Below are 21,563 nucleotides of genomic sequence, written 5' to 3' on the forward strand. Positions count from 1 at the left end.
TTGCTACTCTTGTTATTGATCATACACATATATCTTTGTTAGGAATGTTAGTTTGATTATGTTATTCTCCGCAATATCCTTACGGAGATAATTTGTAATAGGGAATGTACACACAGAAGGTAGAAGAAGATCAGTTCTTGTAATAGGAAATGTATACACAGAAGATAGAAGATCAGTTCTTGTACCGAAGAGAAATTTTACTGTGTTATAAACCAAGACCATGTAAACTGGGAAATTATCTGTATTGTGTCTATCAACATTTTGATAGTGTTGGTAGAAGTAGTAAAATGAGGAGTGGTGAGTGTAAAATCGTTCAGCTGTTTGAATGTCATTTTCTCTCAATGAAAGAATTGGTTAGGGGCATATATTTCTTCAACTGGAATCTTCTTTCCTCTAGTGCAGTGATTCCCCTTTTGTGGGCCATGGACCCTGGGGGAACCATGAAGTTGTTGAAAAGGTTTGGAAAATCCTTGTGTACACCAAACATTGTCTATAAACAGAACAGTGTCATGCACGTACACACAGATGCACATACAGATATACCTACTGAAATTCTTTAAATGTATGAGATGCTATTGTGGTTAATAAAATGCATATTCACTTAAAAAAGCACTTTTCAGTTTCTGTTGGCTTTTTGTCATGTGTACATTTTCTCCATCTGTAGAAGCTAAAAGTAGAACTACTGTCTCCTAGTGGTCCTTGCAATTTATTTGGCGTGAAAAAGGGAGACTATATAGTCACAAAGGTTGGGAACCTTTGCCTAACCTGTGGTCATCAAAGCTGCTTATAAAAATTTAAGCAAATAACTTTCACTTTTGAAAACCATTTTAATTCTAGAAAATATATTTGTGAAAATTTGTGTAAGTGTTGTCTATTTCTCCAGTGACTTTTATCATAAATTTGGAAATATTTTTCTGTAGGGTAGAAAATTCCCCTTAGTCAGAATTGAATGGTTTTCCTGCAGAATGTGTTATGTCATGACCCACCACATAGACTTTTTTTTTTCATGTATATATCTCTCTCTATATTTTTTAATTGAAGTATAGTTGATTTACAATATTGTGTTAGTTTCAGGTGTACAGCACAGCAATTCAGATATATTGAATATATATATGTATTATTCTTCATATTATCTTCCCTTGTAGGTTATTACAAAACATTGAGTATAGTTCTCTGTGCTGTACAGTAAGTCCTTGTTGATTATCTATTTTATATATGGTAGTGTGTATATGTTAATCCCAACCTCCTAATTTATCACTCCCCCACCCCCCTTTTCCTTTTGGTAACCATAAGTTTGTTTTCTATGTCTGGGGTTCCTTAAAAAACTAAAAATAGAGCTACCATATGATCCTGCAATCCTACTCTTGTGCATATATCCGGAGAAAACCATAATTTGAAAAGATACATGCACCCCAGTGTTCATTGCAGCAGTATTTACAATAACCAAGACATGGAATCAACTTAATGGTCCATCAACAGATGAACGCATAAAGAAGATGTGGTATATATATACACAATTAAATATTACTCAGCCATAAAGAAGAATGAAAGAATACCATTTGCAGCCACATGGATGGACCTAGAGATTATCATACTCAGTGAACTAAGCCAGACAAAGACAGATATCATATGATATCACTTATATGTAGAATCTAAAAAATAAAAGATACAAATGAACTTACTTCCAAAACAGAAAGAGACTCACATAGACTCTTGAGCGCTGCAGCGTACACTTGGCACTAGCTTATGGGAACTTCAGTTCCGGAAACTTGTTCACTTTTATTTTTTGGTTCAGAATGAAAATGCCTAGGAGAGCTAGGCTCGCAGTATCCCACTTCACCACCAGGGAAAGCTTTCAGAAACATACATTCAGTGCAAACACGTCTCAAGTTTGTAGCTTCTTGATGGAAAAAGACAGTTACAGAGACAAAGAAAGTTAGTGTTCTGGGCACCAGTTCTGTACTCTTGAAATGTATTTTCTCAGGTTATGGGCAGTGAGGTGTATTAGTAGTTTTTCCTTGGCTGTTCTTCCCAAGGCAATATGCCCTATTACTGTTGAGGAAGGTGGAGGGGGATAGATTTCTTTGCTTGGTTTTTTTTTTTTTTTTTAAATTAATTAATTAATTTATTTATTTATTTGGCTGTGTTGGGTCTTCGTTTCTGTGCGAGGGCTTTCTCCAGCTGTGGCAAGCGGGGGGCCGCTCTTCATCGCGGTGCGCGGGCCTCTCACTGTCGCGGCCTCTCCCGTTGCGGAGCACAGGCTCCAGACGCGCAGGCTCAGTAATTGTGGCTCACAGGCCTAGTTGCTCCGCGGCATGTGGGATCTTCCCAGACCAGGGCTCGAACCCGTGTCCCCTGCATTGGCAGGCAGATTCTTAACCACTGGGCCACCAGGGAAGCCCTGGGTTTTATTATTTACTGAGCACCACCTCTGTGTCAGGCACAGTGCTAAATGCTTTTTATTATTCACTGCCTCAAGCTTCATCACGGGACCTCCCTCTGGGTTGGTACTAGGACATGGGCTTGGGAACAGAATGGCCTCCCACAGTGATGCTTAGCTTAGTTTTCGAGGTTGCTTCCTTTGGCTTGCTCTGTGTTACCTTAAAGGAGATTGATTGTAAAAAGAAAGAAGGAAAAACATGTATCACTCCACTTATTAAATTGTGGCCTCTTGACATCCAAACATTTAGTCTTCTGAGTTTAGACACTGCCCATCATTGTGCTTGTGACAAACGCTTGCTGGTGAGAGAGCTTGTCTTTTAAAGGGGACCAGCGGTTGTCTCTTTAGAAATGTGCTAAGACCTACCTGGAATCCCTTTTTGAATGCAGTGAGTCAAAAATGCTGTGTGATTATCATACTAAGTCAAGTGAGCCAGACAGAGAAAGGCAAATATATTATATCCCTTATACGTGGAATCTAAAAAAATGATACAAGTGAACTTTTTTTTTTTTTTTACAAAACAGAAGTATACCCACAGACATAGAAAAGAAATTTATGGCTACCAAAGGGGAAAGGGGAGGGGGTGGAAATTAGGAGTTTGGAATTAACATATACGTGTTACTATGTATACAATAGATAATAAGGACCTACTTACTGTATAGCACAAGGAACTATACTCAGTATTTTGTAATCACCTATAACGGAAAAGAATCTGAAAAAAATATGTATAACTGAATCACTGTGCTGTATATCTGAAACCAACACAACGCTGTAAATCAACTATACTTCAATAAAAAAAAATTGAAATTTTAAAAAAAAATTAAAAAAAATATGTTGTGTGGTTTTGGTGCTCTGAGAAACTTGTGTTCTTTTTTCTCTTGTGTTCTGTCTTCTCTCCCTCTTTGACTGTCCCCAGCATTGAGACTTCAGAGACTTGGATTCCCATCTTTGAGACCCTGATTCACTAACTATGTAAGGTTCCAGTACTCACGCAGCCTGTACGTTCCACCACTTCAGCATCCCCAAGTTTCAGATGAGCATCATCTGTACTTCTTCCTTCTCTATTTCCTCTACATTTTTATTGATAAAGCACTGGAGGAAGATTACGTATGAAGTCAGGATTCTGTTATTACATCTGATGTTTGTTTCCAGTTAAAAATGAGAACTAATTTTGGGGAGGGAGACGGAAAGGGAAGAAGTTTATAAGTGAGCCAGTGGAAAAAGCACATTCATTATCAGTGTCTTTCTCACTGAGTCGTTTGAAGCTGGGAAAATTAGCAGCCGCTTTGAAGCTCAGAAGATCTTTCATCTTTGTGTGTGTGTGTGTGTGTGTGTGTGTGTGTTAATATTAAGTTGAGATTCTTTTTCTTGCCACTTATTTGGTTTTTCTGCTAATAATGAAATTATAATGAGATCCCTGATGGGATTAAAAAAAAAAAAAAAAAAAAGAAAAAACACCTCACATGAATTATCCCGTTTCCCCCTCACCCTCCTTGTGCCTTTCTGTAAAATCTATTCTGCATAATAGGTCTTTGTCTCTGGATTTGAGACAGAATTGAAGGAGGCCAGGAGTTGGAAGTGCCCCCATTGTTCTTTTGGGTACCAGGATACAAACTTCTGTTGGGCAGGGAATGCTCTCTTTTCCTCCACCTCCTAGCCCCGTTCCTCCCTGGACCCTGTCACCCCCATCCTCAAACCGTTCCTCCCCCACCAGCCCCAAGTTTGGGTGGGGAGGGGGTGAAGGCAAGTATTGGATATTTTTGCAGGCTGAATGTTCGGTTTATTTGAGGGGTAATACTCCCTTTCCCCTTTTTAACTTTAAGCGTTCATGACTTGGTCTTGTACAAAGAGACCAAGCATCTGTCTAGATTGGCAGAAGTAGGGTGTTTTGAAACCCTGGGGAAACCTTGCTCAGGATGGTAACATTTCTAGCGGCAGGTTTTCCTCCCATCTCCGATTCTTTTCCCTTTGTCCTTTATCAGTAGGGCTTTGGCAAATGCCATTGATGAAAGAGGGCTCATTGCCCCGGCTGAGCGTTCCTTGTCCAGGCCTGGGTTTCTCCACGTGGGTGAGTTGATGGAATCCTTGGTAGAATGAATCTCTATATAGACTGTTCAAGACAGACACACACTTTTCTAATTTCAGAATTTTTCTCTGTAGGAAAGGCAATGTGGTGGTCGATTCCAGTGAACAGTTTAAGTCTTGGCGACTCTCAATTTCGGAAAATTCTTCCTTAATTCTGCTTCAGTGTCTCGTCTGAAGTCATAGATAGCCAGCTGCTGTGTGTGGGTCTTAGTACTCTAGAAAAATGAGGTGTAAAAAATGGGTGAGATGAGTATGCCTTGTCTCTCTCTGTGGCTTGGTCAAAGGCTATTTCCTGAATATATCCCATGTTTAGGTTTTTTTCTGATCAACGCTAATGACCAGTTTCAGGACATCACTCCCACTCATGTCTGTAGGTTCCCCCTCTCTTTCTTCCTTCTCACCATTAAACAGGTAAAATAAAGCTCAGGAATCTTTACAGTTGGTGATTTTATATCATAGATCAAAGATCAAAGCAGAGGAATACACAGCAACCGTAAAATTAACTGCTTTTTCAATTTTACAATGCTTTCAGTGATAGAGAATCTTATAAATTTAATATTAATTAAACACTTAGCTTTTAACCTCCTCCTGCATCTACTTTTGGCTGGTGGCTGGGAAAAATTAATTGGGCATCTTAAATCTTGTGTTACTAACGCCTTGACAGGAGGGGTTTCAAAAGCACTTATAACTTCAGCAAAATGCACTTTGGAGCATTTGTCCTTCCACTCACCTAATTGAAAATGCCTTTTTTTTTTCCCCCTTAAGGTAAAATGAACCATTTGCTAATTTTCTTTTTTAAGGAAGTATAACTTACAGTCCCCTTTCATAGCCTGAGCTTTAACTCAGTCTCTTGGCACATTTAATACTTCACAAAATGGAAGCCGTAGAACTTCCATTATTATAAATGTCCTATTGATTTTGGAATACGCTGGACACATGTGTGGCTTGGCCTCATCATTGTGTCACCTACAGCCTCTGTGTGCTCAATTCAGGGAGGGTTGCCTCCTGCATAAGTGAGCATGGCTCACCTTGGCAATGGTGAGCCCACGTGGTGACCCAGATGGGACCCAAGAATGAACCCTCAGTAACAGGACAGGAGAGTCAGAATAGCAGAGAAAGGCAATAATGTTCCACCTGAAGGAAGTTCCAAGAGATTGGAAGCCAATATGATGGACAAGATGTTTTGGGAAAGCTCGACTTGGTTGTTCACGTTTTCTGAGCTACCGAAGGGACTGAACGTGGCCTTTGGTTGAGGGATGGGCGTCGCTCTCTCTTTAAAAGCCAGGCAAGCATCCATGTCTGTGCTTCAGAAATGGTTCAGTAGAAATAATAATTAATAATACCAATCCATTCAATTTCTATAGTATTTTTTCTCCAGTGAGCATGGAGCACTTTCATCCATGTAAATCTCATTTTTTTCTCACATATCATGGCGAAGTACTTAGTGGTGGGCAAGATCAGGCCTCTGAGTTTAACCAAGCTGGTTTCCTGCTGGGACCATGCATTTGAAACTGACAGCTGGGAGTTACAGCAAGTAGAGCATAGGCCCCAAGAAGGCATCTTTCTGTACCTGTTTTAGATTCAGGTGACTGAGAAGTAGTACCTCGATTGTTTGGGGGACGTCTGTTCTTGGCACAGTGCGCAGTGGAATTCTCCTGGGTTATGTGTACTTCACTTTGAAAAAACTCATAGAAAACTAAATTTAGAGAAAAAAAATTAAAGGAGTCGTTATTCATTTTACAAGAATGTTTTAAAAAGTCTACTCTAAAATCGTTTACTACAGGTTTGCTTTAAATGGCTAGGTCTTGTCGTCCTATAGTCTTCTAATAAGACTATAAATCAGTTTACGACTGGTCCTCCTGGAGCGTATCTTTTGGGTAAGGTAAGGGATATAGACTCGCAACACAACAGTCTCTTATCTTCTGCACTGGGCCGCAATGGTCCTCGCTGTTCAAGTCCCCAACAGTCACCTTGACAATCTCTGATGGCAGTAGGGAATGTTTAATCCAACTATGAAATAATAAATTAGTTGTGGAGTCACCATTAGAACTGAGATTCCTAGCTTTATGCACCTGGCTGGTTTGTACTCCCTGTGAAACCATCACTGTTCCTTCTCATTGCAGCTGAGCTTTCTGAACCTTTTAAGAACTGAGCTGATGGGATGTGGTATTTGATAGCTGATAAATTAAGGATATTGGTAAATTTAATGACTCTATTAGAAGATGGTATTTCCAGAATCAGTAGCAACATTTCCTTGTGTGTTGTGAGTGTATCTGCAGAAATCCTTTATATATGTATCTCTCTGTTTTTCTGTCTATCTAGATCTATATGATATGTGGGGTGCTATAAAATTTTTAGTGCCTTAGTTTGGGTTGACCACCTTATTACTCACGAGTGAGCTATACAGGTCTTCCTTAACAAGTGGCAATAAAGGCTTTACAGCACCCCTTACGCCGTCACATATTTTTGTTTAGGCCACATATTGTCTTTTTCTTTTTAAGTCTCCCTTTGCTCATGTCCCTCTCAAGTACCTTTGTTGCCATGACAACAATTCCATCATTGCTTAGGGTGGAGCAGACTGACATCCTGCAAGCTTCTTGAAGTCAGTGCTTGTTTGGGCTGACCTCCAATTCTCAGCCAGGGCCAGGGCTGGGGCCCTTACCCTGGTCATCTGTGGTACTTTTTTCTCTTTACTATCTGTAGCTCTGCTTATTTGACTGCTTGTGGCTGTTCCTACATTAATCATTTTCCATGTCTCCGTGGACCTGTCCTCTAAGGAATGTGGAGAAGCTGACACTTGTGATCTAAAAATCGAAAAAGAGAAAGTTAACGTTAGGCATTTTGAGTTAAATATGGAGCTGTGTAAGTGGTTGGCTACTTAGGAAATACTGAGACCAGACAGAAGGGGGAAGGGAGCCCTCTGCATATCAAAATGCTCTTTAGAGTTCCCTCCCAGGCACAGTTTCTGCAGGTTACCATATGCATTTTTAGGTCTTCTCTCTCTGTCTCTAAGGTTTTCCCCTTCTAGCAGACTTTCCCTTTTCTTGACTCGCAGACTGTTAGTGTTGGAGAGGAGTCATAGAATTGAGTTCAACCCACTCATTGCATTTTCAAGGAAGCTGAGATGCAAAAGGTCATGCATGTGGCTTGTTGAGGTCATTCGGCCTGTAGCGGCACAAATGGGATGAAAACCCACGTCTCCTGGTTCCTAGCTGGACTTCAGCTTTGCCACGATTACTTGATTCTTTAAAACAGAAATTATTCAAAAGGTTTTACTGTCAGGCCAATTTCCCATCAAGCCACCTCAGCATTTCTGTTAAATGTGGGTGTAGCGGTAGTAGAGAGATCGTTTGGCAAAAGTAGACAGGTTGTGAGGCTATGCCTCCAAATTTCTCAATTATTTTTCCAACTAGAAGGTTGGCTTGCCAACTCCTTGATAAAAGGTAGTAGTTCCTGTAATCTGTTATCTCAACCACATTTGGGATGCTTGTATGTATGACTCCATCTATTTATATATTTTATATGGGCAATATTTTGACTGTTTCTTTTTTGAAAGACAGTGTGAATGAGTATGCCAAAAATCACAGATGATATGAAAAACGCTATCAATAAAAAAACCCCACTTTTTCAGGAAGGTGAATAAAACAACCCTAAAACAATGTGAAATTAGTCCTAATGTCCTTTTGCGAAGTCATTAGAAAAGCTAGTGCTCGTGATCACTGTGGGGATGCTTTTGGACGTTAGTGATTCTGATTAGGGAAAAGAATTTAGATCTGAGAGTCTTCTGGCATAGAAAGAAAGATTTGTTTAATCTATTCTTGGATGACGTGAAAAAGAATCCTGGGCTTCCCTGGTGGCGCAGTGGTTAAGAATCCTCCTGCCAATGCAGGGGACACGGGTTTGAGCCCTGGTCCGGGAAGATCCCACATGCCGCGGAGCGACTAGGCCCGTGAACCACAACTACTGAGCCCGTGTGCCACAACTACTGAGCCTGTGCTCTAGAGCCCGCGAGCCACAACTACTGAGCCCACATGCCGCAACTACTGAAGCCCACGTGCTCTAGGGCCCACGTGCTGCAACTACTGAGCCCGCCTGCTGCAACTACTGAAGTCTGCGTGCTTAGAGCCTGTGCTCCGCAACAAGAGAAGCCACCGCGATGAGAAGCACGCGCACCACAACGATGAGTAGCCCCTGCTAGCCGCAACTAGAGAAAGCCCACACACAGCAATGAAGACCCAATGCAGCCCAAAATAAATAAATAAATAAATAATTAATTAATTAATTAAAAAAAAAAAAAGAATCCTGAATATATTTTCCTTTTCTGAGTTTCTTAAGTCTGAGCGAGGAATTTTATATGCCTGGGTATTGGGGCATTTTAGGAGAAAGGTCATGGTCTCCTTTAGATCTTCAGCTGGGCTTTCTGACCTTAAGCATGGTACTCATTGTAATGAACTGTAATATCCCTTTTGATATCATTTTTCTGTTTCCCAATAAGAAGAAGAGAAAGCAGATGAAATGCGATCATCTGTGTAAAGTACATTGAATGATCCTGAAAGAGTTATTATTTTCATTTAACAGATGAGGAAACTGAGCCCTAGAGAGATTAAATAAACTGTCCAATCTCCTGTGACTAGTTAAGTGACAAAACTCAGGTTTCTCTGATTTCAAAGCCTACATTCTTTCCTTTTGATCACATTGCCCCCACAAGATACTTGGCAGTTACTCTCTTGCACAATCTTTGGATCTTTGCTTTTACCATGTACTGAATTCCGACCCTCCACAACTCATAGTAAAACAAGAATGGCAGGCACTTGACATCATCACACAAAAGCCTGAGAGTCCGCAAGTCTCACCTTCCTATGAAGGTATCTTGTCCGCTCTGGCAGGTTTCCAGGTAGTTTGATGTCACTGACAGAGTAGGTTATGAAATAGCAGCACTATGGGCTACATAAGGGAGATATAGGGACCTGGCAGAAATTGGGGGGTGGGGAGGGAAGAAAGGAAGAAGCAATATATTAAACAGAGAGTTGCTTATTCTTTTTCTTCCAGGTTAATGTACGTAACTGTTACCACCCTTTTTTTTTTTTTTTTTAAGACACCTTTTAAAAGCCTCCATCTGGCTTAAGTGCTAGATGAAAGTTCTGGTTAAAATACAACAAATAGTTTCATAGACACAGTGAGCGAGAGAATTTTTTTTCCTATAATGTTCAGAGTACTTTATGAACAAACTTAAATGTCTTTGGAGGTAAACAACATAGAGAAGCTAGAAACTATAGCTCTCAGATTCATGTAATAAAATCATGGGGGTGGAGGAGGGGGACAAAAAATTAAGTAAAAATGGAAAGTAAACGTCATCACTCTGTGTTGACCCTTTTAGTGCGATAAGGTGCAAAGCATAAATATTCCACACGGAGAGTGACAAGTCCACTTACTTAATTCATTATTTATTTTACTTATTGGAGAAGCTGCTTAGCCTCTGGGCGTATTTACAAGTGTGATAGAAAAAAGACAGTCCCTGCCATTACTGTTTACAGTCCACAATAGATAATATATAAACAGGACATATTGTTTTTGCAGACAGACACTTGCATCAGATACACTTTGAACACACAAGAGGAAAGCAATTAAGATGCATATAAAACCACTAAGATAAATCAGCATTCGTAGCAAGTGAGGGAAAAATAATACAAATCAAGGAATCGGAAACGGGTTTGATTCCACATTTGACTATTCTCACAGTTCAAATCATGATTTTGGAAGCCACCGTAGCTGCAGCAGAGTCAGGAACTGGGCGAGCAGTGTTGTGACTTGCTTGTTCCGTAAGCCGAGCCTGGGCAACACTCAGTAACCCCCCTCACCTTCACGGGCCATCAGCCAGGGAGAAGCAAATTAGAAAAGCGGCATAAGCCACAAATCACAGGCTGTTGTGAGATTCAGTCTGACCCTTAGCATCATTTTATCTGAGTCCTCTTGGATTTAATGTGATTCCCTTCACACCACCCCTCTCTCTGGACAAATACTAATATTGTTATTGTTATCATCATGATTACTTGGGGCTGACCTAACACCCTTCTGCCCTGAAGCCCTAGGACCTGGCCACGGCCTCGGCATCAATAGCCCTGGCAGCACCTCATTGACGTGGCTGAACTAGAGTTGAAGTTACAAAGAAGGGAAGTATCCTTTAGTGCCCCCACTGCCCTCAACCCCTTCATCTTCATTATGCTTTTTCCCTCCCCCTGTGATGCTGCCCGTTCTCCCAAGGAATTAAAGTCTCAGATATCCTGATTTCAGAGGGAGGTAGGGAAGAAGTCAGGTTCTGCACTGAGAGAGGTGAGACCTGGTGTACCTGTCCTCAGGCTCACAGCGCAGCTTCTCTCCTGCTGCACCCGAGTGGGGGAGAAAAGCCAAACTCTATGAACTTGAGTGTATGGGTTTTCATAATCCATGAATAATTTCAGGAATTAGAGATGTCCGTTAGTATAGAATAGGCAGAATGCCCACTATGGATTTGACACTGCTCAAGCCCTGTGTTTGGGCTTTTTCTCAACCTCTTGCTTTATATCAACCACTCCAATACACTTATGACGAGGCCTGTCTAATGACTGAATAGACTGGGGAGAATCAGTGGCCTGGATGCGTTAGATACACGTGGTATGTATGATCCAGAGAACATGTAACCGTGGACTCACTGGTGCTCTCCACAAGCTTGGAGGTGGTGGAAGGGTAGAGATGGAAGCACAAAATGATGTTATTCGGGTGACTCTGAGAATAACCTAAAAAGTGGGCAATTGATTTTATGGTGCTTGGACCCTCAATCTGCTCACATAGGGTTAAGAACTAGAAGCAACCTTAGAAATCCCCAACCGATTTGTTTTACAGAGAAGAAAACCCAGAGTGGATTCATACAATTAGTTAGTGGCATAGCTGGGACTCAGAATCAGTTTTCCTGTTATCACACTGTGCTACACTCTCCATGTAGAATGTCCTCAAACGAATGGTGTTGACTGACTTTTTCTTGTTTTTCAGAGCCATGTTTCTCTGTCTTTCTGTCTCTCTCTTTATATTATTAATAATCACATCATTTTCTATTACTAGTGTTTTCATTGCCAGGTCCATTTTGCTATTATTCAAGGGTCCCAACATGGATTGTGTCTTGGATCTGGTAGAATTTGAATTGAATTGATGGAGGACATCATCACGTAGTAGGTCAGAGCCTGGCTCTGGACTCTGGCTGCCAGGGTTCGAATCCCAGCTCTGCCATTTATATGCTAGGTGACTTGGACATATTATTTAACCTCTCTTTGCTTCAGCATCCTAATCTATCTAATGGGAAGAATAACAGTGGTATCTGCTTCATAGATATCTTTCTCATAGTTAATAAACGTAAAGCCATTGAAACAGCTTCTGGCACATGTTAAGCCTCATAGAATATTTTTGTTGCTGTTATTTGTTTTCTTCATCCTCCAGCAGTGGCCTTGAGCTATCTAAAAGGTTATGTAGTTTAACCTGCCATTTAACTGAGGAAGGAACCTGTTTGTAACGGTCCTGGAGAACGGTTACCCAGCTCTCTGTAGCACTGCCTCTCTGAAGGCCAGCTCACCACCACCTGTAGTACTCATCCTTAGTGCCAGCTTTGTCTTCTGGACCTATACACAGTACATCTATTCTTTCTTTCAGTTTGAAGGTAGCTTCTAAGTTGCTCACTGAGTATTCCTCCTGGTTTCTTAGAGCCTATAATTGTAGGCTACTGGGAGATTCAGCCAGAGGCTCCTTCAGGGATGTTGCGGCCGTGTGTCTCCTGAGGACCAACGTTAGTGCCATTGGCTTTTAGCAGGACCCAGCTTCGTTCCACACCTGCTGGGGCTCACTTTGGACTAATGATTATGCTAAAGCACTGGTACAGGTGAGAGCTGTGACGAAACAGAATTTATCATTTCCCTCTTCCTATATTATGCCTTAAGCATAGTATTATTTCATGAAGGCTTTGAAAAGAGAGTGCTTTTTGAATTTTTTCTTTTAAAAAATTTTTTTAAAATTTATTTTTGGTTGCGTTGGGTCTTCGTTGCTGCGTGCAGGCTTTCTCTAGTTGTGGCGAGCGGGGGCTACTCATCGTTGCGGTGCGCGGGCTTCTCACTGCGGTGGCTTTTCTTGTTGCGGAGCACGGGTTCTAGGCAAGCGGGCTCAGTAGTTGGGGCACGCAGGCTGTAGAGCGCAGGCTCAGTAGTTGTAGCGCATGGACTTCGTTGCTCTGCGGCATGTGGGATCTTCCCCGACCAAGGCTCGAACCTGTGTCCCCTGCATTGGCAGGCAGATTCTTAACCACTGCGCCACCACGGAAGCCCCTGCTTTTTGAATTTGACTTACTGTTGAAAGTGGCCTAGACTGCCATGGCAGTGCTTAATATCTGTTTGTTCTTCCCTTCCTTCCACAATGCTAATCGGGTCCTGTTTCTGGAATGTGAATTGCCCAAATTTGTTGTAGTGTCTGCTGGCCAACTGTAAGCTCAAAGGGAAGTGTCAGCTTCCTATTAAGGTACCGCCATCCTAGGGTCACAAACTTTCTTTTCATGTAGCACAAGAGTGGGAGGTCAGGACTCTGTTGGACATTGTTTGGGGTCATTGTTTCAGGGATGTATTTTTGGGGAGGAACAAAACCTCTTCGTTATTTCCTAGCCTGTCGGGAGTTGGAAAGGCCCAAACCTTTGGGGCGGGGGCCCGCTGCTGTCAGTATCTTGGAGAGCGTTCCGTGCACCTTGCTGAACGTAGTTCTGTCTGGGTCTGCCCCCTAACCCCAGCTTCCTCACAGCCTTATAGGTGACAAGAGGCTGCGATGTCTGTCTTTAGAGATGGCAGCTGTGGGCAGGAGTTAGCTCTGAGGCTGCAGATATGCTGAGCTTCCTTTCTTTCACCTTCTAGGAGCAGAGATGCAGCTTAGAGAAGGTGGAAGTGTATGTGTGGGGAGGGGGCTTATAGTGAGGGCGGGGGTGGGGAGGAAAGGAGGAACCACTGTAAAAAATGTTAATTTATTAATCACTGAATATATAGCAGTTCATCTGAAATGCTGTTGCTATGCCAACACCCTGGGAGTTTATTTTCTTAATCCAAGAGAGGAGCTCTCAGTCCCCTGCTCCCCTGCTGTGTCATTTGAATTTGCTGCTGCCACCGCTGCCACCGTGGTATCTGTTTTAAAAAGTGGGGGATTGGGGGGGGGAGGGAGGGAGGGGGATGATGAGGGGAGGGAGGGAACCGGGCTGAACCGCCAAAGCAGTCATATGCAAAGCAGCGAGAGGCCTTTCTCGGTACAACTTAGTAAAAATGACACAAATTAATATACTCTACTTAAACCAGACCAAGATTAATGGTTCTCTTTCAGTGCAGCTTAGCCCAACTGTCACTCGACAGGCGTTTGTCGGACAAAATCAACACTAATCAACATTTATTCGTCTCTTGCCCTTGGGTCTGAGGAGCGCGAGCAGGCTGCACCATTCTCCCGCGCCGCTCGCCACGCTTTTCACCCTCCATCCAGCTTCGCCATATATCACCCTTCCTCTTGGTGCCTCTCCTTGGACGGATCCACACACTCAGCTATCAGGGTACATTAGAGGCATGATAGATTTTCTGTTTTAATTTACATCTATTATATTACCACATAACAGATTTTGATTCAGTTGAGACCAGCGTCTCCTATAGCCAGACTCCTTGGGAGGATTTCTGCATTAACTTATTAAGGTTAGTTAGGATGCAGCTTCAAATAGACCCCCTTCCCCACCCCGCCTCCCCCCCCTCTCTCTGGCAGGCTCAGTAAAGATGTCTGGGTGCACCTTATTCACAAGCACTTATTCTTTTTAGACTTGGCTTCCTGTGCTGGGTCACATGAGGCTGGCTGGGTTCCTCCCTTACTTTCTGATTGGACTTTGATCAGCCAACAGTGGGAGCTGTGAGCTCCCTTCCCTGCCTGGGTTAATGGGCTCTGACAAATCTAGTGGCCTAGAATCACTGGACAGCACCACCCCTCCTACCCCAGCTTCAGTCCTAGCCCTCAGCATCTTTTTTTTTTTTTTGTCCTTTTGATCTCACTTACAGTTGTATTTTATTTTTACCGAAACACAGGTCTACAGAGACAGGGGAGAAAAAGCGGGAGCAAACAAAATTGGTTGGGCTAACTAAGGAGAGGCACTTGAAAGGGTGACCGAAGGATGGGGTCTGAACGACCGTTTTCCTTTCTCTGTGACCATCTGAAAGCATCTTATTTCAGCTTGGAACACTGGGGACGAGGCCAGCTTGTTTCTAGCGGGTGTGTAGGATCTGAGTATTTATAGTTCCCTTGTAGAGTTCCTTTCCACCTCATTTATGAAATTGGCTTTTTATTTTTATCCTTCTCTCCCCTTCCTTTCATGAGTACCGTAGTGTTGAGTACATCTTTTATTTGGTGACACGGTATTTTCCCTTGATTTTTGGTCAGACTGGAGTGTTTTATGACTGTTGACTAAGGCCACATTCAGCTCTGGCTATTTAGTCACCTGTTTGCTGGCTGCAGAGAAGGGAACAGAAATCCTCCCATCTGCTCAGATCCTTTTACCCTGTGTTACTTTATGGGTGGACACCATGGCTCTGTCAGATGCAGGGAGACTGTGTCTTTCTTCTTAGATTGGCTGTAACACTAGATCCCTGGCCACTTAGACGGCACGAGTTTTTAATTTTTTCTTCCAAGCTGTCGATTTCTAAACTGCGGTAAGTTTCCTTTTGTGGCCAAATTCAGAGAGACCATGGGCTGAGTTGGGGATGTGTGGTTTGTGTGTGTTTGCACGTGGCTGCCAAAGTGTCGGATGTGTTAGGAGGAGAGCTTAGCACTTCCATTTTGGCTTCTTATTACGTAGCAATAAAGTAAATGATGCTTAGTATAACTTTGCACTTAGAGAACTGTAGCTCGATTTAAGAAACAAAACTCCACCAACAGGAGTGCTCGGTGTCTTGAACTTGGGAAACGGACCTCGTTAATTTTAATGAGGGGAAAAATTCTCCAGCTGGGGCTGAGAAGAAGACGAAATACCAGTGAGGTTATCACTTTGGATGATCTCACTGAATTCAGAGTAGAATCAGAATGATGCCTGGAGAATTTTCTGAAGTGCTGTGGAGAGATTTAGAAGAGAATGCATATGCCCCCAATGGTATTATGAGACTGCTTGCCTGGTGAGCAGAGCAGAACTTTATATGGTTCTTCTTAAAGGGGCTGTTAGAAAAGTTAACACATTAAAAAGATGGGCTGAAATAAAACTGAAAGAAAAAATAAACGAACATGATTCTTATGTGGGTCTAGCTTGAAAACAATGGAGCTGGTATTATAGTGGCCGAGACAGTTGACTAGAAGCTAAGGGCTTCTGAGTTCAAGTGCACGCTGGGACACTAACTTCCAGTGGGGTTTGGGACATCTGTTTCTTTATCACTCAAAGACAGGAGGTGGACCGAGGGCGTCCTGTTATATAGTAGGCAGCTATTCGATTTCAACAATAAGTTCATGACTTTGGCTTTGCAGCTTCTCAAGAAGCTGACAGATTGTGACCAATGAGGTTAGGATGACTGTTGGCCAATTTTGCCCTCAGGACAGGTTTGCCGAGTTCCCCTGGCATTTTTTGGGGACCACAGAAGGAAACATCACCATTTAAGGTATTTGGCCCTCTTACTTTATCCCAGTCCACTACACAGGCAATCCTAGGAAAAAGATGATTATTTCACCGATGAGTTCTTTGGAGGTATGGAGCAGACAGCATAGACTTTCTTCTCCAAAAGCTCAAGCCTGCTGACTCAAGCTCTTTCCCCATCTCTCTGGCATGTCACTGCACTCAGTAGACGATTTGTGCAACCATCAGGTACAAATTCGTGAGTCACCAAAGGGACACTTTTTGATTGAATGGGGCCATCTTGTTCTAGGGGCCACCTGGATATCAGTGGAATGTTGCCAGGGACCCATTCGGACTTCTAAGGTTCCTTGAATTTCAGCCCTTTTCTCTGAAAGCTGTAAGACAACAGTTCAGGGCACTTGTGCTGCTGCTATGGCTGTGTGTGTATGTGATGGGAGATGCTAGTTGTCAAGCAGCGGGGAATGGACATAATCTTGCTGCCTAGCAACAGCGGCAGCGTGGTCACTTGCGCAGATTTCTACGCCTCTTCCTGTTTGGTCTGCTGGAAAATACAGATGGCTTCTCTGGGTCGCGCTCTGCCCTGGCCACAGTGAGATGTAGGAAAACATAGTGAACCAGGGTGGATAAATACACAAGTGTGTGCCTTAAGATGATTACTTTCCAAACTGTTTTGGGCCAAGCATTGATTTTTGTACAGCATTCCTCAGTTTCCCCTTTGAAGACGCTGTGCACAGCTGGACCTGTAGGTTGATTGCTAAGCCAGAAGAGGAGTCTTAGGAAAGTACCAGACTTCTCTGTGTGCTGCCTCTTCTGAGCCTGGTGGAGCCTTTACTCTGGATAGCATGTGTGAATATAATATAAAACAGTCAATTTTCTGATAAAGACACACACACAGACACACACACACACACACACACAGCCCGTGTGAAAAAGACAGGAGGAGCAGAGCGTGACCACCTATTGTTCTTTGGGGTCTGAGGAACAAAGCAGTTGGGAGAGATAAAGGCAGGCGAGCCCTGCTGATCTGCCCTTTCTCCCAGCTCTGACTGGCACCTTGCACGGGACACTCCTCAGTGAGGTCACCTGCTCACTACCGATTCTAAAGATGCTTCCCTGGCAGAGGCCTCCTGGGTCAGAGTGTGGCCTTTGCTCCTCTTGGCGGTCGTGTGTATGCAGCCCTGGGAGTGTTTGGAGCTGAACGCTTAAGGAAGGTATTATCTGGCAGCCAGAGAAAGAGCGCGAGCATACGACCCCTTACCCCTCCTGGGGTGAGTCAGTATTGCTTGCCCGGTTCCTGCTATGGGAGTTGAATGGTAGCCAAGTACAGGCTTGGCATCAGAAGGCCCTAGTTCAGTCCCTAATGTCACTACCTGCTAGCGGTGTGGCTTTATGCAGCCACTTGTCCCACCTGAACCTTTGTGCTCCTGTCTGGAAAGGAAAATATCAATATCTGCCTCTTAGGGTGGTTTTGAAGGTTCAGAAAGGCACAAGTGTGTTGGCACATCTGGCCTGTGGCCAGCATGAAGGGATTCCTGCTGCTAATCTCCTCTTAGCGGTTCAAGAGCAGGAAGTGAGGAGGGCAAGGCGAGCCCTGTAGCCCACCTGCTTAGTACAGACTTCAGTGTCTTGGGTTTTGTCCCCGGTCTTAGCCTTCCAAACGAAGAGCCATTATTTCCCTCCATTTAGGTAACAGAAGACAAGAGACCCCTCCTCTTTTGATGCTTGACTTGGTTCCTAGGGAGCCTGGAAGGCGGTCATTACTTTTTAGTAGTTTCTTAGATAACCCTTACAGAATCAGTGAGGATGATTTGCTCCCATTTCACAGATGATGAGACAGTCATACAGAACAGTGAGATTATTTGTTTGGGATTCTCGAAACCGTTGGTTCCAAGATGAGATCAAAATCGTAGGGCCTGATTGGGTAAATGAAGCCCCTGGCAAAGCCAGAGTGGACAGGGTAGTGTAGGAAGTTCCAGTGAGTCAGAATGCTCTAGGAGCTGACAAGACTTGGATTTTAGATTTCAGAATTGCCAGGTCAGCAAGTGTCCTCTGGACAGACTGCAGTGTGGATTTTGGAAGCCTAGCTGATCAGGGTTGAAATCAGGCCTGTGTCTTCTCTGTTGTGTTTAGATTTGTGTGTCCACGAGTTGGCATAGGAGCAAAGGGATTCTAATGGGGGAGCTCCAGGTTCTCACCTTGCCTTTCATTGAAGTCCTGCTAAAGGCTCTCATTCATAAGTTTCCCCGGAGAAGACGATGATCAGAGTAAGGTAAGTCTAGGGTTAGGAATTACCAGCTTGGACTGCTCTAAAAGTGCTCCACTCAGGGGACGGCTCCGTGCCCAGCACAGATCCTTGGAAACATGTGATGACACCAGCGTGAAGGACAGTATGTGCTTCTTTTTCATTGGTTCCTTGTGCCTTAAGGCAAACACAGGCACAGTCTTCTGGACCCACAACTGTTAAGAGCTTCAGTTCTCTGTCAAAGGAGGGACTTGGTCTCTCAGAACCCTTTTGGCTCTGAAAGTTAGAACCTCTCCATGATACCAGCATCCTCGGTCATTTCTTCTTCTTTTTTCTTTTTTTTTGTAATGAATGTTCATAGCAGCTTTATTTGGAGTAGCCAAAAACTGGAAACTACCCAGATGTCCTTAGACAAGACAGTGAGTATTTGATGGAACACCACACAGCAATCAAAAAGGAATGAGCCATTGACACGTGCAACAGCCTGGAGGAGACTCTAGAACATTAGGCTGACTGAAAAAAGCCAGTCCCAGTGGTTACATACCGTAAGATCCCATTTATACAACATTCTTGAAATGACGAAACTATAGAGATGATGAACAGATTAGTGGTTGCCAGGAATTAGGGATAGTGGCCAGAGGGGGTGGGTGTGACTCTAAAAGGGCCTGCTGGAGGGACATCCTATTGAGGAACAGTTCTGTATCTAGATTGCGGTGGTGGTTACACAGATCTACATGTGGTAAGATGCTATAGAACTATATTCGGCCATTTCTTGTTCTCTGTGCAGGGAGACACCACCCCTCCAAAAGTTCCCGTCGAAGCAGTCATTCGTGATCTGTGAGCAGAACATGGAAAGCAGTGTGGTTCTAGAATTCCACACCACCTGTTCTTTGCACTGCGTCCTGAGCTGCCTCTGACCTCACATTCCATGGCCCTGGGCCGCAGCTGACTTGTGATACTCAGTGTTTTCCTCCGGGGGTTGGGGGCAGGGAGGAAGGAGAGAAAAGAGAAGAGAGGAGAGGAGAGATGTGCATGGGGTCAATTTCCCCCGCTATCTGGCGTTAAAGGGGTACAGCAGCTCCTACTAGGGCACCCAGGAAACTTGCTCAGGCCAGGAGGACACCCAGTAACCCGGTCTAGACCAGTAAAGCAATTAGGCCTTTTCCCAACCAGACGTGCCTCCCCAGCTGGCCTCTTACTTGGCTGTATCTGGAAATGACCTGCCTTCTTACGCCCTGGTTTCATGCGGTTCTCTGTGCGAGACTTTGCCTGCCACCAAGGGCAGTTTATGGAGCAGCTTCGGCCCCAGCCCATCTCAGGGCTCTTCCCTCAGCTGTTCTTCGGGGAGGCATGAAGAACAGCTTCAAGGTCATGTGTCTTCCCCAGTGCTCTTTCTTCCCGTGGATTTTAAGAATTTCAGCTCTTAGTCTACGTCAGAGAATAGTGTGAGAAAAGAGATTTTATTGTCTGCTGAGTTTCAAAGCCCTCCAAGTGGCGTGGGCCTGGGGGTCTGCATCCTTTCCGCGACCAATATCACATACTGTGTTTGGTTGTGCTCGGGCATGGTGACTTTTGGTATTCAGCTAACACCCTTCCTTTCAGGAAGTTAGAACCCTTGATAGATTTTAAGCCTTTGATCCTCACAAATACTCCTGGAAAATTGAGGTCCAGTGAGATAAAGTACCTTGATTAATTATATAACGTGGAGGCTGCTTTTTGGTTATCCCTTTTTCTCTCTCCCCCTCTCTCTCTCTTTCCCCTCCTCTCTCCCTTTCTCCCTCTCCCTCCTGCCCCCCCCCCATTTTCTCCCTCTCTCCCTCTCTCTCATTTTGTTAGAAAATTGTTTGTATAGGTTAGCAATAGTCTACTTTCATACGATAAGTCCTATCTGTAGTACTGTTTATTTCTCTCAGGCCTATTTTTCAGAAGAACTCAGGTATATTTCTGCATTTCCATCACCATCTCCCTGAGAGAGTATGCATGAGAAGTTGGTAGTAACCCCACTTCAGAACTGAGGGAATTGAGCTCAGGCTTATTCTGTCTTGTGGAGACTGAGTCCCAGTGAGTGCAAGTGTCTTGCCAAGGGGATGTAACTATTAATAAGAAAGGGAACTAAAAATAGACCTCAGACATTTCACCCAGCTCTCATCTGCATTACTCCTCGGCTTGGTCTCGGTTAGGACGTGCAGGACATCGGACCGTTTTCATATGGAGAACCAACACCCAAGTGTGTCCCAGTGGTTGATTAGGGGATGAAATCCTGTAGAAGTGATGTTGAAACATCTAAACATGGGGCAGTTCCTACAGTCCTGAGGCCTAAGGATTGGCTCTACAGCCTTGTCTTGTGAAGTCCTCGAAGATAGGAAGTGTTCAGTATACATTTATCGATTTGATTAGGTATTTTTATCATGGCTGACACAGTTCTTTACTGTCAGCAAGGGTGTAGTAAAGAACACACTTGCCTCAGAGAACAATAGACATCGTGAGATGTTGAAAGGAAATAGTATAACAAAAACCATCTGCCCTCAAGGAGCTCACAGTCTACTGGTGGAGAAAGGACATACTACAGAATGTCTGTCCTTTGCTTTGACAGGTGACACTGTGACGATTCTAAGGCAACAGGCCACTTCTTATCCTTTTACCCAGCCCAGCCGTTTTAGCCTGAAGGAAAGGATAGAGAGGCGGGCTTCTGCTGTGATGGAGGTGATATTTTATTTTAAGATAAAGTATGGAAGCAACTGATTGATGGATTATAAACTGGGAGGTCCAGGCTAAAGCTTCATTCTGGGGGCATCAGTATATTTCACTGGGAGCCTCCTGGGCATTAATTCTGCCGTTAATTTTGTTATTAGAGACCTAGCCAAACAAAGGGAGGTGGCGAAGCTCGAGGCTGGTTTAACCTTGATGAAACAGTGATTTCACCAAGGATGATGTTCCCCCATCTATCTTCATCCATCAAGGCACTGCTGAAATATGCTAATGAAGACGGGAGATAGGCGCCCAGAGCGGTTAAATGGGGCGTTGCAGACGCTCTCCGTACCCCCGTGACGGGGCGATGCCGCTTACTGTCCAGATTTAGTATAGGAAGGGGAGCAGTGTTGACGTGGGATTGTGGTCAAAGACAGAATATCGGTGGAGGGGCCACTTAGCAGAAGCAA

At 43.7% G+C, this 21,563-nt stretch overlaps 1 protein-coding gene across 4 annotated transcripts in view; it reads left to right on the forward strand.

Annotated features, from left to right (window-relative positions):
• Positions 1–21,563, forward strand: part of PBX1 (PBX homeobox 1) — a 318,659-nt gene that overhangs the window by 57,342 nt on the left and 239,754 nt on the right. The gene's annotated exons all lie outside the window — the stretch shown is intronic.

This window comes from Balaenoptera ricei, chromosome 1 (assembly GCF_028023285.1).
Source record: "Balaenoptera ricei isolate mBalRic1 chromosome 1, mBalRic1.hap2, whole genome shotgun sequence".
In the NCBI taxonomy this organism is placed as follows: domain Eukaryota; kingdom Metazoa; phylum Chordata; class Mammalia; order Artiodactyla; family Balaenopteridae; genus Balaenoptera; species Balaenoptera ricei.